We start from the raw sequence: 15826 nt of genomic DNA, 5'->3' as shown, positions 1-15826 counted from the left end.
CCATTCACTCCAAAAGTCGTATTCAGTACAGTATGATTCAGAGGTTCAAATCCTATTTATGGTTTCACAAATGTTATAGATCGATGATGACCAGGCGATACCACTGATATGCAGGCAGGGGTGGTGGTATTTGTTTAAGCCTTTGCTATTCAGGGGGTGTAATAGGTCGTATCTTACGGCGACTAGAAACGCAGTTTTATCCTTTGACATGACTGATCGTGTGCCATTCATTTGCATTAAAACAGGTACAGCACACTTGGTAAATTGACTTCGCAGCAGCAACAATCTTCCTGAGCCAACAAAGCTGCTCGGAGACTACTGTGCTACAGAAATGTGAAATGCAACCAACCAAACCGTGCCGTGTCTTTGATTTCATCCTGAATCTCGGAGGTGCTCGGTGCACCCAAAAATAGCAATCGAATACTTTTGCACGCCCCGAAGCCCACATTGAATGCATATGAAATGTATTTTGGTTTTGCGTTTTTGCAAGATGCATACTCTTTGATATATACGAGCAGTTATGTTATTCCGCAGTTAATGCCAACATATTTCATCACCGATCTTCAATGGGCCTCCTCTGGCTTGGAAGATCTCCCTCCTGAAGGGAGGTGGAAGCCCTGGTTTTTCCGCGATGCTCATGGGAAGGCGCGTGGCGGGCACAGGGCGCTGCGGAATGCTATTCACCCAGTTCTCCAGCTCCACCTGTGGGTAGTAAAATGGGATGTTAAAGAGGTAAGACGAAAATAAATTGCAGACCAAATGCACCGCAAGCAATTTGGACGCTTCCCAGCGCCAAACGTCGAACTTAATCGTCCCCCAACCTAGGGAATGGCATCCACTCTGCACACGGTACACCAAGCAAACTAACTATCCAGCCATCCAGCATCCAAACTGGGAAGTTGGCCACCCCCAAAACCCATTTTCATCCCTGCCCGCCATCGCTGGCTATCAGTTAGCAAATTTAATGACAACTGCAAAACATGGTGAGAGCTGCAACCCCCAACAGGATGAGCAAGATGAGGAGGATGAATAGATGAGGCCATGCTGAATCATGTATGTCTTTTGAGACATGTGGGGTTTAGGCTGCCACAGTGGATGCTGCTGCCACTGCAGTTGTTCAAGGCAATCTGCTGTTGGCAGTCAGTCAATCGCTGCCACCCCCAATCATGGCTCACACTTAAGCCGCCCCCACTCTCTGTCCTCTCTTTCATCTCCATCTCTTTTTCAGAGATATATCTCACTCTTTTCACTTGGGAGACTTTTGGTAATAGTGTCATCAAGGCCTTGCCAGTCCCCTGGTCTATGTCCATAGTCCTCGTCCTCGTCCTGTGACTGTATCTGCATCTATGCACCTCGCAAAATATGATTTGAATTCTTTTTTTTTTCTGGTACCCCTGTTATTTATGTTTTAAGGGAATACCTAAATATTTAGAAACTATAGGCTTTGAACATTGAAATCCAAATGAAAGCTTAAAGAAAGCACATATTTTATAATAAATATTTTAAAGTCTTATTTAGATTCCCTTTAAGGCCAAGGCTGTGATATTATTTTTCAGAGAGTGATCACTGTGGTTTCCTTGTTGATGGTATAAGATTTCAACCAGCCTTGGAGCAGATTATAAGATGATAGAGAGAGAGAGGAAGAAGAGAGAGAGAGGGAATTGGACCCAAGAGCGGTGAACTCGCCCTGGCTCGTCGTGCATATCCTTTGCGCAAACAAATTTGCGCTGTCATCTTTCATGCTCCGACTTGGACGCGCCAGTCTTTCAAAGCTTCCTTGAAGGACTTCCTTGATATTGGACTTTCGGAAATGAGAGAGCGAGCATAACTCCAAGGGCACTTTATCCACCAGGCCCTCAATCCAATCCAATCCAATCCAACCAATTAACACTCGAACATCAACTGCAGTGCAATAAAGATAGCCACCCGACAGGGCGCCTGGAAGAGATGGGTATCGAACGCCGCCAGGTCAGGAAGATATAGTCGCGTTTGGGATGCCGGGCATCGATTGCTTGACACTGTGCATGCACCATAATCCTGCGTTTGGGCGCCGCTCACGCCCGGCCCTCCCGGGGAATCGCACGGATAGAAGAGCAGCGTTGAAGCCCTTCAGGCACACCCAGTAGCCCTTCCAGCCTCGCTTTCTTGCCAGCCTGATCTGGTGTTTTTTATGTGGTAACCATTTTTTTATTTGCGAAAGGAAGTTGGCAAACATTTCGATGTGGTTTTGTTTATAGTTAAATCATATGACTGAAGGGGCAGGGCAGGGGCAGGGCAGGGTACTGTAATCCCTGGGAGAACTTCAACAACAGTTTCGCCATCAACCCATTAAACCTTCGGAGCTAATCAGAGATAGGGCAATGGGATGGGGATGTCCTGTACAATAAGAACGTTCGGTTTATCATAACAGCGTAGGGAAATTAAGAAAAAGCGAGGTTTGAGGTGGGAAATCAGAAACCGGTTTAATATCAGATGGAAGTTACTTCTAACTATGAAGTTCTACTTTCTAGTCATAGAAATGGAGTGTACACAAATAAAACCAAAGATAATCCAAACTGTCTAATCACACCAGAACGACATTACTAGAGCCATAACCTGACCGTTAATAACGAATCAAGATTATATAAAAGTTAAGTGGAGCTACCAATATGAATCTGCGCTATGCTACACTACTTGCACTCTTGTGATACCCTCCTATGCGGACATAATAAGGTAATCCCCTCCCACAAAAAGCTTTCTCCACCCTGTGGACCAAATCCCTAACGGTGGAAATTGCCATGTTCCCCAAAAAGAGGCTCTCCCAAGACTCAATTCCGGTACTGGGTGCTATTTATGGATAAGACTTGTTGGACGTAGTAGGTTTTGGCCACAGAACAAGGGAAATACCAAAACCGTAGCTAGCTGCTAGATTAAGTATCTACCGAAAGTAGCATAAATTCCCAGATTCCCAAAAGAGAGATTTGGGGGCAACTATAGACCTCCTATATCCGGAAGACCTACTACCAAATTCTGGAACTGGCCCGGCTTTGCGAACAGCTCCCCGTGCAATTGAAGGAAAGATGCAGCGGTGCCAGTGGCCTTTGCTTCTGTAGTGGTGGACGCCATGACACTTTCCCCATCTTCATCCGAAACGGTGGGTAGTTAGGCTCATTCGATCATCGTCCGAAATCGCAACATGAAATAAAAGTAAGGCATGAGAATCAAGTAGTGAGAAGAGAGGTAGAGAGATAGCGAGAGGTCACTGGATAACATGAAAACAAGGAATTTATTGCCTGGTTGCTTGGCGATAAAATTCAATGAATCGAAGAGAAAAAAGAAGCCACTGATGGTCATAATTAGCCGGCAGGCAGGGCTGGATGGATCCACTGGTAAGTCCTGTTCGAGAAGCCATTTGAAAAACCACATGGCCGGGTGTTGCCGTTATTGTTGTTGTTGCTGTTATCGAAAAGCCGACAGCAACATTTGTTCCGTATGTCGTCGATAAAGCAATGTGCCCTCTCTTCTCGCCTGCATTTTTAGCAATCAGAGGGTTAAAGGTAGAAAAGGGGCCAACAGAGAGATAGGAGACAGGCCCCAGACAACAATTGACAAAATGGTCTGGAGAGGCACTCCCCCGCACACAGTGAGGAGGGAAATAAATGGCGAAAGGCAAACTGTTACTTGGTAAGCCCATTCAACAGTGCCGGGGTCGTCCAAAACTGACTCACTAATCCACTAACCGAAATGACTGACGCCTGACTGACTGGCTGACTGAAGGTTGCTTGTTCTGGTCTGCCTTGGCTATCTCCCATCGTCTTAAAGCTTCCTTCCATGTTCTGAATTCATAGCCATTTTTGCCATCTTCTGGAGTAAAGAGAACTGCGAGGCCAAAAGGGATGAGGAGGGGAGACGTTGGCATCTCAGTCCATGGGAATTCGCCAAGACAAAGTCGATGGCCTGTTCAAGCCATGTCCTGCGAGGGCAATAAAAACGGTTGCTCCATTTGATTCTGTTTCACCGGAGGTGAGCGTAACGACTCACCCTGATCACGCCCAATCCCACCCATTTGCCCACTAGCCCGCCCAACTGTCGCTCTCTCTTGTTTTTCATCATTTTTATTTGAGTTCCCAAGGAAATCAATTTATATCAAGCGGTCTATTCGTTTCTGGCTCCTCCTTCCTGTGATGGGGTCCCTTTTGGTCCAGGGACTCCCTGACCCTCCCCCACCCTTTGGTTACTACGGATACTCCAGCCTGTCACGGGTCAATCACCCCTGCTTACGTTTTGGCAATTTTCAAACATTTTTGCTCATAGGCGCATGTTTTACAAGTTATTTATTTGACTGCCTCCTGTTTTGTGGTTTTTTTTTTTTTTTTTTTTTGGGTGGACTGGAATGGGTTGGTTGGTCGTGCTGGGTTTGCTTGCTGGTGGGGAAGTCCCACCTGTGGTGCAGAGTCACCGTCTTTGCCAGCCTGGGTCATGTGTGTACTTAACCCACAACAGCATCGAAAGGAGCGACCAAGTTTAATCAAATTTATATTAATCGAAGAGCAGTGCAAAGGCATGCAAATAACCAAAGGAACCCAACCTGAGACGTGGCTTGATTAGCGACTGAAAAGGGGTTGCAGCATCGCAGATGATGATGATGATAATGATGATGATGATGGCCAGGAAACGGAGGACTCAGCCTCAGACTTAGATCAAAGCGGTTACAAGCTGTGAGGAGAAGGGGATGAGAGATGGGCACACCACCCCAATCGATATCTGTGCGTGTCACTTTAATTGGCTCCAAGAGTTGGGCGAAAATTTAAAAGGAAACTTCAAAAACACACCCGCACCTGCACTCCACCAAAACGAAATAGTTTCCGCTTGCTCAATGAAGTTTTCCATGAAATCATCAAGCTGAGGGGAAGCTGTCGAGTGGGAACTGTTTCAGGATGATGGGTCGGGCAATTGAAAATGTGGGCTGTGTGGGTCGCCTTCAGTTTATATACCATTCGAAATATTAAAGACTGACCCAAAAAGCAAGGCTCTCTTCTTTTAATCAAATTTAAAGATTTTAAGAGGCTCCTCTATCTAATTTAAAGACTGGACTCGACTACAATCAAGGCAACCCTTTTGGCTAATCAAATTTGGTGATTTAAAGACGGTACGTATTTTGGGTACCCCTTGCACAACAGATTACAACGCATTTGGCATTCCTGCTGGTCATCCTAGGAGAGATTGGCCCAAAGAGTCCAAAAAGAGTTTGTCAAATGATTCATGAATTTTTAATTGGCCCAAAAGTGGCAGAAGGTAGTACATCGTACCTGTCGAGAGGCGACTTGTTTCTGAATTTCATCAGGCGAACGAAGTCCCTGATACTGACAATGGGATTTCACCTCTGGGGGGAGTCAGTCAGACCATCCTTCATCGTCTCCCCTTCCGGCAAACTCCATACGAATGGCTGAAAACGTTCACATGGGTGTAAGCCTAAATGGGCAACCCAAAACACGAACACGAATGCGAACACGGCCAAACAACAATCACACAAAAGATTAAATGCCAGCCAGTCGGGGCTTTCCCCAGTTTGCTCCTACTCCTCCTCCTTCCTCACACTTTACCCACCTGATTACTTTGGGGGCCTAATATGCCATATCTCAGCATCGGTAAAAATCAAAATTCAATTTACGCACAGACGAACCCGCCCACTTAGGCACAGTGATGGGTCTCCTGCCCTATAGATCCCTATATATACGAGTATATCCCCTCATATAGAGACCAATCTGGCCCATTCCAAGGCAAAACTTATCCGCACAGGTGAGCCAGGTGCTTTCGTTACGATTTCTAATCAAGAATTGATTGTGATCCCTCGATGCGGCTGTCGTTCACGTTTCAGCCATAATTATCAATGACTTTTGAATGTCAAATGTGGACGAGATGAGCTGGGGATGCCATTGCCATGTCATTGGCACAGCCATTGTCACCTCTCCCTAACTTCATCTCCTTCGATTTGATGGCGAAAATCTTTTCATATGTCGCTGTCAAAAATTACAATATTTGATAGAGTGTTTATGCAGGGGTTCGACCTCGACGGTACCTATATAGACATCGCTATATATATATATATGAGTTGGGGCAAGGTTAACCTGGTTGGGGAAAAAGTTATTTGGTGGGCTGTGGCACGTTTCTGGCATTGCTGCGATTAAGTGAGGCATTAAAGAAGTTTTCGTTGCCTGCGCAAATGTTGTTAGCCAAACGAAATTGATTCAAAGACGAAATCTGCAAGGGGGAGAGATAGATGAGGTTGGGGCTAAAATGGAAAGATACATCAGCCACGTTTCGTTGCTGACTTGTAAAGTTTCCTTCCTTCCTTCCTTTTTTTCTGCCTTTTTTCCCACAGTCAAATTGCTGCATTGCAATGCGAAAATCAATTTGGAATTATCCCTCAGCTCATTTCATTTTGGCGTGGGAGAGGCGGTTAGTAGGTTGGGTGGTAAACCTGCAATGTCATTCCGATTTGATTAAATATTCCAGCCAACGCTGAGCGGCCCACCTAATTGGCTGAAGAAGGTGAAACTGTTTAGCATTGAATCAATCAAAAATTAACAAGGACTCGGACAACCTTGGGAATGGTTGGGCTGTGGATGGTGGTGTGTGCAGTAATCACAGGACATGGAGGAGCATTTAGGTATTCAGATCATGTGGACGGGTAACAAGCGTTAATTAGAGTAATGGCGGGAATGACAAAAACTCACAGGATATCCAGATGCTGCCACCTTTAATCCAGGTAAATCCAATTCATGCTTTCGCTCTCTCTCTCTCTCTGTGTGTGCTTTTCATTCAGGACAATCTTTTTAGCGCTGATCTGGCCATTAATTAATATGCAAACCCATTCAGTTGATAAGCCAACTGAAGACCCTCCATTCAGGCTACTGGCTAACTCATTTGAATATATCTACTATATACGTAGATTCTCTAGTATCTTTGTGGCGATTCAAGGACTGCATGTAAAACCCTTGACCAATGTATCTATTTGCTTGTTAAGTTAACCAAACGAAGCTGGGAGAGGATGCAAAGTAAACACAGGCAACATGCGATGTGCGTGTTGTGTTTCCAATGAATTCTGAAGTTGTTACTCACATTTAGAAGCTATATATCAGTGCATGGCATTCTTTATCTACCTATTTTCAAATGCTCCTCTGCAATGCTTTTCATTTTCACTAGCCAATGCCCACAGCTTTCCATCCTCTCTCTCTCACTCTCTCTTTTCTCTCTCTCTCGCTCTATGTTTTTCCATCAGCTTTCTCGGACAAATGGCCTTTTATCACTTTGAAGCCGTTTGATTCATGCGTATTGCAATCAATGCCATTCATTACCGAAAAACTAAATACAAGTACCAGTTTTTCCCATCCCCAATTCCCATTTACACTGCCTCTACCCTCCTATAAACGCTATTTGTCCGTGTGTTAAGAGCTTTTCTCTCGAATGGCATTTGAGGGCTAGGGTTGGCGTTCAGGGTAAGGAGGGGGAGTGGGTGGCTAATGCTCTAATTATTATTGCTCCTTTGTGGAGCCAGAAAAGGAGCCCAGGAGCAGCTCGAGCGTGAAAAGGATGCTTTGGCTTTGATCAACGTTTTGTTAGGCAGCCCAAAATGAATTTCTACCAGACAGACAATACACCTAACTGGAGGAATTCGCGGTGCTAAGGGTAAGGGTAAGGTAAGGGTATGAGTACGAGTTCGAGGGGAAATTGGTCTGTGCTTTCTGCCAAGGCGACATTTTCTCACGCGATTTTCATTTATTTCCACGGGAGTAAAAGTTCAAAGCAGCGCTGACAAATGTAGCCAACGACAGCGATTAGGATAAGGTTCTTGCAAAGCTTGCAAAGATTATTCGAGTAAGTAAGCCGTTCTAAATCAGGAGCCTTGATTTATGGAACTTATTAACTAGTTAGTATCTTAAGTATGAACTAGTATCAAGGACTCTCAGATGAACTAAATCCAAGTTATAGACCCTCTACTGGACCCTCCCTTCCTACCTTGCGAAGGAACATTTCGTTGCACTGCTTGGCGGTGCTGCGCCAATGGCGATGGCGATAGCGGGAGTTGCCCAACTTGAGGGTGCCCTGGAGATCGGCTGCCTCCTCGACGACCCGACGGATGCACTGGTAACGCAATCGGTTGCATCTATGGATCGGTTGCATGGGTACCACTCCATGCTCTGGTTCCGATTCAGCACCAGAACGCACCTGATCCTCATCGTCATCCACCCAGGCACTCAACACACCCTCCACGAAGTTGTACAGCATCTGGATGTTGGCCTTCATGGGCGCCGAACCGGATGGCACTTGGGCCTCAGTTTTGATGAGTTTCCTATTCTGGCAAACCTCCCGCAGGAGATTCTCTCCAAAGTGCACTGTTTTATGGCGTCGTCTTCGGGAATTTAGAGAGGCAGCTGAGGCGGACTTCATTAGCTTGCCATTTGAATGGTGCACATAGGCGGGCAGTGGTTGCACTAGCGTGGTTGTGGGCTCCAGCCAAGCCAGTCCAGATCCTGGTCCTCCCAATCCACCTGATCCCGCTCCTGCTAAGCCTCCTCCTCCTGCGGAACTGGCGGAATCTCCACGTTGGAGCGTATTTGGCTGGGAATTGCTGCGATAGTGATGGTGCGGATGCTGATGCGGTGGCGAGGGCAGTGGCTGCATCTCCAGGTCATCCAGCGGCGCCGGCTCAATGTCATCCAATGTGGTGGGCGGCTGGGCCAGCTGGGTGCGCAGGCGATTAAAGTCGGCGGCACAGCGAGGCAGTGAGTTGCACTTGGCGGCATTGAGGCATTTGCGATTCCGGCAGCTGAGGAGCGGGGCACAGGATCGGCAATCGTGGCAGATGACCAGGCGGCGTTCGGTTACCGGGATTCCACCACCTCCTCCTCCTGTTCGGCAGTTCCCACTCCAGCTGATCCTAAGATCCCTCCACCTGTTGGAGGTGGAGGCGTTGCGGTTGTGGAAGGTGTTGTTGGCACATCGGAACCAATGGCTCCAACCAGATGAGCTGGCACAGCATGGAGTTGCACCTGGGCCAACTGTTGATGCCTGGCCAGATTCACCGAACTGACCGACGAGGTGATGCACTGCCTCGCCTGGCATTCTTGGTATCTGCAATGTGGATCCGTACAGATAGGCAGTAGTGGACAATCGGGATCCGTACAGGGTCCTGGGGATGGTGACCTTGGTGCTCGCTCCGCACTCGAGGACTTGCGCTTGTGGCCACCGGAACGCTGGGCGGACATGTCGGAGACCGTGGCGGATCCTTTGGGTCTGATGGCGGCGTGAACGCTCTTCCTGCCTCCCGATTCCTTGGCTTTCGGTACATATTGATAGCGTTCTTTGTGTGGCTTGGCATACAATCGTTCCAGGTGGGCAGTGCTTGGAGTGGAGGTCGTAGCTCCTCCACCGCTCCCCACCACCTCGCTGGCCGAGTGACGCAGTCTTCGTTCCCGGGAACGCTCCTCCCTCCGTTGGCATAGGGGAGTGTGTGAAAGGGCACTGGGCACCGCATAGCCACTGGGAATGGTCACCCTTTCCGGCGCTTGACTTGGCGGTGGCTGTTTGCCCAGGGACTGCAGCTTGTGCAGAGGATAGGCTATCCAATCGGCAGTGATCTGTTGCTGCTCCTCTTCACTGACTGCTCCACTGTGACCCAGCGAGTGTCTCTTTCGATGGCTGGTCTTCGACTGATCCTGGGCATCTTCTTGGGAATTGGAACGGGGTTGAGCATCGCCCCCACTGCCGTTTCGGCGGTGATGCGATCGACGGGACTTGCCTCTCTCCGTTCCACTGCTGCCCTGCATCTTGGTGAGCCATTCCACAATGTCTGTTTTCAGCAAAGAGAACTCACAAGGTCCGGAACTCTGTCGGGAAAAGTGGTTTCTTGAGCAGCTCCGAGAGAGCTTTGGCATAGGCAGAACCCACTGCCTTATCAGCATCCGAAGGCAATCGATCTCGTTCCCTCTCCTTCTTTCGTGGCAGATGATCCAGTAGCCAGTCCGGCAGTTCGTCTTTCAGGACTGTTATCTCACTGGGACCCGAAGAGGTGCGCACTGGCTGGATGGGACTGGCAGTTTTCTGAAGCTTCAACCATTCCATGGTCTCCTCGCGCACCTGACCACCTTCAGCGGATCGGGCGGAGTGACGCTGCTGGGCACGACGATCGAACCATTCCAATTGCTCGGATGGCTGACGCAGAGCACTCTTTTGGCATGGTGGCCACTTCCTCGGCACTTTTCTGCCGTCTTGGTGGCAACTGAGGCCTCTGCTCGATCCGGACATGGGCATGGCCAGTGGGTTCTGTCAGTCTGACGGAACCCTTCCGCCTAATGCACTTCTGTTCCATGGTCTCCTCATCGCGAGCTCGCACCCTCCTTGTGATTTCCGAAGATATCGCCGTTGATCTGGTGATAGAACTTCTCCACCTCAACGCCTCGATCGAATTCCTCTTGGCCGTAGGCTTGGCATGTGACCGCGAAGGTGGGCGTGGCGGGGGCGGCAATTGGTTACTCTCATCTAATTTCTTTTTCTTATCATCACTTTCGTCGGAGGAGGCGTTGAGCAGGGCACCAGATCCTGCCGCCCCACCATCTACCACCCAACTTATCGAACGTTCACCACTAGTTGCAGTTCCATCTCCCTTCTGCAGCAATCTGTCCAGGCTGCCATGATGGGTCTTAATGGTGGTGGCTCCCAGGCTGCCTTGGGTCTCGCCCAGCGATTGCAGCCGGCACTGGGCATTGCAGATGCAAACGCCGGGACGCTTTTTGCTTCCGAAGCGAAACAGTTGGCTTGCCAACTGGGAGACATTCTCGCCGAGGCCAAGACCCAAGCCGCCGCCGCTGCCACCACCACTGGTACCTCCTCCAGCGGCGGCTCCACCCGCATCCCTTCCCGAGGCCGTTGTTGCCGATGTCAGGCGTCCTCCTGGATGCGCCACTGGTGTGATGTCGACGATCACGCAACAGCAGTGCAGCGAGAAGGTCTTCTTGGGATCGCCGTCGCTGCTGCAGTCCGCCCCGCCAGCACTTCCGTTACCGCTACCGGTTCCGGTTCCTCCTGCAGCCCCGCCACCACCACCACCTCCTCCTCCTCCTCCTCCTCCGCCTCCAGTAGGATCACCCGGAGGACCAACCGCTCCCGCACCGGCACCACCACAACCACTAAGTGTTGGCGGTGCACCACCGATCGCACCACTATTGCCGCTGTGATCGCCGCGCTCGCTGTTGTTGCCTTGTTGGGCGGCCAGAATGAATCTGAATCACAGCGGCAGCAACGGGGGCGAGGTCCTTGTCGTCGTTGACGATGATCTCCCTTCCTCAGTATCCCATTCATTCGGCGCCACTACGCCATCTGTTGTTGGTTTTTCCGTTTGGGGCGTTGCACTTTTATGTTGTATTTTAGCACTCTCTCTGCACTTTGTATTTCTGGCCTCAACTATTTAGTGCGCTGATTATTATTCATTTGATTAATTAAACTAAAAGCTCATTTTGCGGCACAGTCATTTATTACATCGACGGCAGGGGTTGTTTTTCGGTTCTGTTGCTTTGGCAATTTATCTCACACGCGTCGCACACATTTATCTATAATTAATTATTTTTACTTGTTGCCAGCAAAGCGAGCGGCAAAAAAGAAATCACTTGGCTTGTTTGAATGTTGTAATGTGTGTGTGTGTGTGAATGGGATTCTGTGTGTGTGTGTGTGTGTGTGTGTGGAGTGTGTACATATTTATTCGAGGATTTATTTAATTATATTTGTTTTGCTCTATAAATCACAAAGCAGTTTGCAGTCTGCCGAATGACTTTCCCCTAACTTTTTGCTATTTATTCTGGTTTTTGCGAATTGCGAGTTTTATTATTATTATTTTGCAGTGGCAGTGGCCGAGTTTAATTTGTATTTGGCTTAAAGTGTTGCGGTTTCAATTTATTGACTACAATTGTTAGCAATCTTTAACTTTGCCACCACTTATAGGGCACATTTATTTTGTGTGTGTGTTCTGGCATTAGCATATATAATCTGCCTGAATTTCCATGCAACAAAATCTAGTAAATTTTATAATTAAATAGTTTTTGATCTGGTTATTAATTAAACTAAGCTGTGTTACGCCAGCTTTGGGTAGTGAAAAGTTTAAATGGCCATGGAAACAATTTACCCAAAAATTAATTGAGCCACGTAGAAGGCAGAAAGGATTTACTGAATTTAAAAATAAAGGCTAAGCCTTCTTTAGACTTTTGAACTTAATTTGCTTTATATTTGACACATGCCATATATTCGCAAAGATTACCAAAAACAGACGAGAGATGCTTTTTTAGAAGCTCTCATACTGGATACGAAAATAATCCCTGACAAATACCCACATACGTATGTACAGAGTACGTGTATGTGTCTAGGCGTAGGCGCTTTAATTAGCATATCTAAAGCCAAAAAACAAAAAAAAAAAAAAAGAAATAGGAAAAACAATGTTGCATGAAGGCCCTTTTTTACTTTAGGCCAAATTCTCGGAGCTTTCTTTGGTGTTATTTTAAAGTTGCTCTGCGAAAAGTTTTTGCAACTCGTGCGCAAATATTTTGTTTGTTATATTGCTAGCATAAATTTGTTGGCTATCTGCACAGACACTCGGAAAGTGTGTGAGGCAAGAGGGTTGGTAAGAGGGCATATATATATATATATTTATAAGCGCATACATAAATACTTTTGTCGGGCTGGCAGCAAATGCATAAATTTCATGTCTACATCTACACGGAGATATGACTCGGGAACTGCTGCTCCGTTGCTCTACGGTCATGTTTGTGTTTATGCAAAGGAGTTTGCCAAAGTTTTTTCGTTTCGTTTCGTTTCGTTTTGGCTGCTGCCAAAAAGTTTGCTTGTTAAGTGAAAGGATTATATGATCCAGTGGCAGGAGGTTTTTTGGTGGCGAAAAGGGGGAAGAAAAAAAAAAAACAAAACTTAAAAATACACAGCCGAATAGAACAACAAAACTTTTCCGATTTTTATGTTGTGAGCTGCTGCTGCTGCTGCTTCTCCTACTGCACCTAAGAAGAAATCCCATACACAACAACTTGCCACAAAACTTGAGTTGTGTTGATAGTTTTTATAGCCTACTTTTCTGGGCCGCATGAACAATGGGGGTTTTTGGGTTTTGCGAGTTGCGAGTTGGGAGTTGCGAATTAGTGTCTTAGGCAGGGGCGGGGGCAAAAGTTTTCGGCCAGCTTGTCCCGTTTAGATTAGAGCCGTCGATAAGTTTCAAGTTTGCCACATTTGCCATGTGTTTAGTTGCCAACTGTGTGTGCGTGCTGAAGATTCTGTGTGTGTGTGTGTGTGTGTTGCAAGGCTCAACTAGTTGGCAACTTGGGAAATGAGAAAATAAGGAAGGCCCAGGATTTCTCAACCTACTGCCCTCATCCGAAAAGTCGTATCTTAAGCCACCACTTGAAAAGGTGCTTGGGCGCATTTGTTTAGCGATTTTCGCTTGATTCGGCCAATAAAGTTAATTTCTTTCTACCCCAAAAGAGGAAAACTTTTTCCCACCCGCCGCACCAGTAGCGTGCTAAATGACATTTTTATATCGTTTCGATTGTTGTTTCTTTGGCCAAAACAAACTTTTCTCGAAAATTTTCCCAAGGACCAAGAGGTCCCAACTCAAAAATTTCCCTAGCACGCGCGGAAATCTCTGTGGGAATGAATAAGTAAAGATGGGATCAGTGAGATAGTAAATTTGGCCATCCAAACAGGTAGTAAAGCTCCTTTTCTCAACTTAAATGGCTGGGCTCTTTAAACAAAAAACGAAACGAAAAAGTTACTCTTTGCTTTTAGGGCTTATGAAGAATGAGAAAATGTGGCAGTAAATCCACTCGACTTTATGGCAGGATGTGGCTCAGATAAATTAGATTTCCCCTTAATGCATGGCCAGCCACAGGCTTTTCGACCCTATCAAGATATCTATCCTCTCTCCCTTGCTCACTATCTCTTCTGAGCGAGTTATTTACTTTTAGTTGAAATTATTTTTAATAGATTTATCCACATCAACTGGGGCTTTAATGCGTTTAACACACACACACACACTGAGGCACAGACAGACGCCTAGCAGGACGAAGGACCTGTATCCATAAATATAAATACGTTTAATGGTTGGTAAGGACAAACAACAACAAAATGTGCCACACCAAATGCACCAGCTATCTCGCACTCTCTCTTTCTCTCTTTAAGCTATCCATCTCTCTCTTTTTATCTGAGTTTGTATATGTGTATGTGTGTGTGTTTGTGTGAACTTCGACAGGCATGACGTTGATAATATCCTTGCACATGTATGACGTTGCTGCTGCTGCTTCTTTCGCTCGGTTATCCTTGCAACAGAAGGCGCAGCCTTTTCAATATGCCACCAACACCAATGCACCGACTATTATTATTGTTTTTTCTTTGTTTTTTGTTCGCATCTTGTTGATATTTTATTAGCCCGACTTTTGTGGGCCAAAACAGCACGCAAAAAACAAAACACACACACACACACACCCGTAGAGACAGTTTCTCGCTGGTTGTGGAAAACTTTTTCCTTTTTGCCTTAGCATTTATGTTTTTCTTTTTTTCTGTTCAATGGCGATTTAAATTTTCGCCCGCGTGCTAAAAATATCTGGCCAATGTACATACATATATATGTATAAAGGGACAAAGGCGAGAGTGAAGCAAAACAAGTCCGCAATATAACATGGAATCTCGACACGACTCGAATCTCTGGCGCGTTTCAAGTTTTTCCACTTTTTTCGCATTTTTTTTTTACTTTTTTTCAGCGAGTTTTTCTTTTTTTTTTGTGCCTTGTTTTTGTTGTGCCCCCAAATGTCTGTGTGTGTGTGTGTGTGTGTTTGGGTGCTGCCGCTGTGTTGGTAAATATGTGTTAAGTGCGTTGGTATTTGCCTGTACCCTTGTACCGCCCACCTCCACCAGCACCCCCGCCAGCGAATCCTTCACAGCTGCTCTGGCATTTTTCAACACTTTTTTCTGTTATTGTTGTTGGGCGGGATTTTCATTTGGTGCGCCGCCAGGTTTTGCAACTTGTTAATTTGACTTTAATGCCTGGCCTGACAATCGAAATTTTCGTTTGATTTTCCCCCCCTCACACACACACACACATTTAGCGAGCTATACTTTGCTCTCTATTTGCTTTCCCTATATATTTTTTTTATATATTATTTGCTTTTCCTTGGATTTTTTGTTGGTTTTTTTCTGCGTTTAACTTGTGTGCTAAATTATATGGTCTATGGTCTCCGTCAATTTCAGCGCTGCGTGTGTTAGTCCTTCTGTCGACATGAGTGTTGGTGTATCTATGTGTTCTTGATTCGTTGTATGAGTGAGTGTGATTGTGTGTGTGTGTGTTGCTGTTTTGTAATTTGATTTCTTTTTTGCCGCCCGCCTCCCGCTGAGGCATCAGCATCCAAGCATCAGGACTATAGCTTCAGCTTGAGCTTCAGCTTCAGTTTCAGTTTCACTGCCTCTACTTTTCGACGACGAGGACGACGATGCGTGGATGATGATGCGATGAGGCTCGCTACTACGGCTGCTGACGCACTTTTCTCGGATTTTTCCTGCTTTCCTGACCCGTTTCGATTTGATTTTATTCGATTCTCTGCGATTCGATTGGCGGCGGCACACACACACGCGCTGATATTTATGATTTATTTTTTTATTTTTTTTGCGTTTCGTGACGAAGGACGAGAAGACTTGTGGCCTTTGTGTGTTTTTGGGGGAAAACTTGTAGTTGTGGCCCAAAACAGTCTGACTATTGCGTTCGCGTTACAAAATGGCGTTACACACAGAGCTGGCAGGAGAG

At 46.5% G+C, this 15826-nt stretch overlaps 2 pseudogenes; both read right to left on the bottom strand.

Moving 5' to 3' along the window:
• Positions 1–557: 557 nt before the first annotated feature.
• The window catches only part of LOC121529807, a 33562-nt pseudogene continuing 18293 nt past the window's right edge, over positions 558–15826 (bottom strand).
• On the bottom strand, positions 7703–10363 carry LOC121529806 (annotated as a pseudogene).

Source organism: Drosophila eugracilis, unplaced genomic scaffold (assembly GCF_018153835.1).
Source record: "Drosophila eugracilis isolate 14026-0451.02 unplaced genomic scaffold, ASM1815383v1 contig_19, whole genome shotgun sequence".
Lineage (NCBI taxonomy): Eukaryota > Metazoa > Arthropoda > Insecta > Diptera > Drosophilidae > Drosophila > Drosophila eugracilis.
This window is presented reverse-complemented; position numbering and strand designations above follow the sequence as displayed.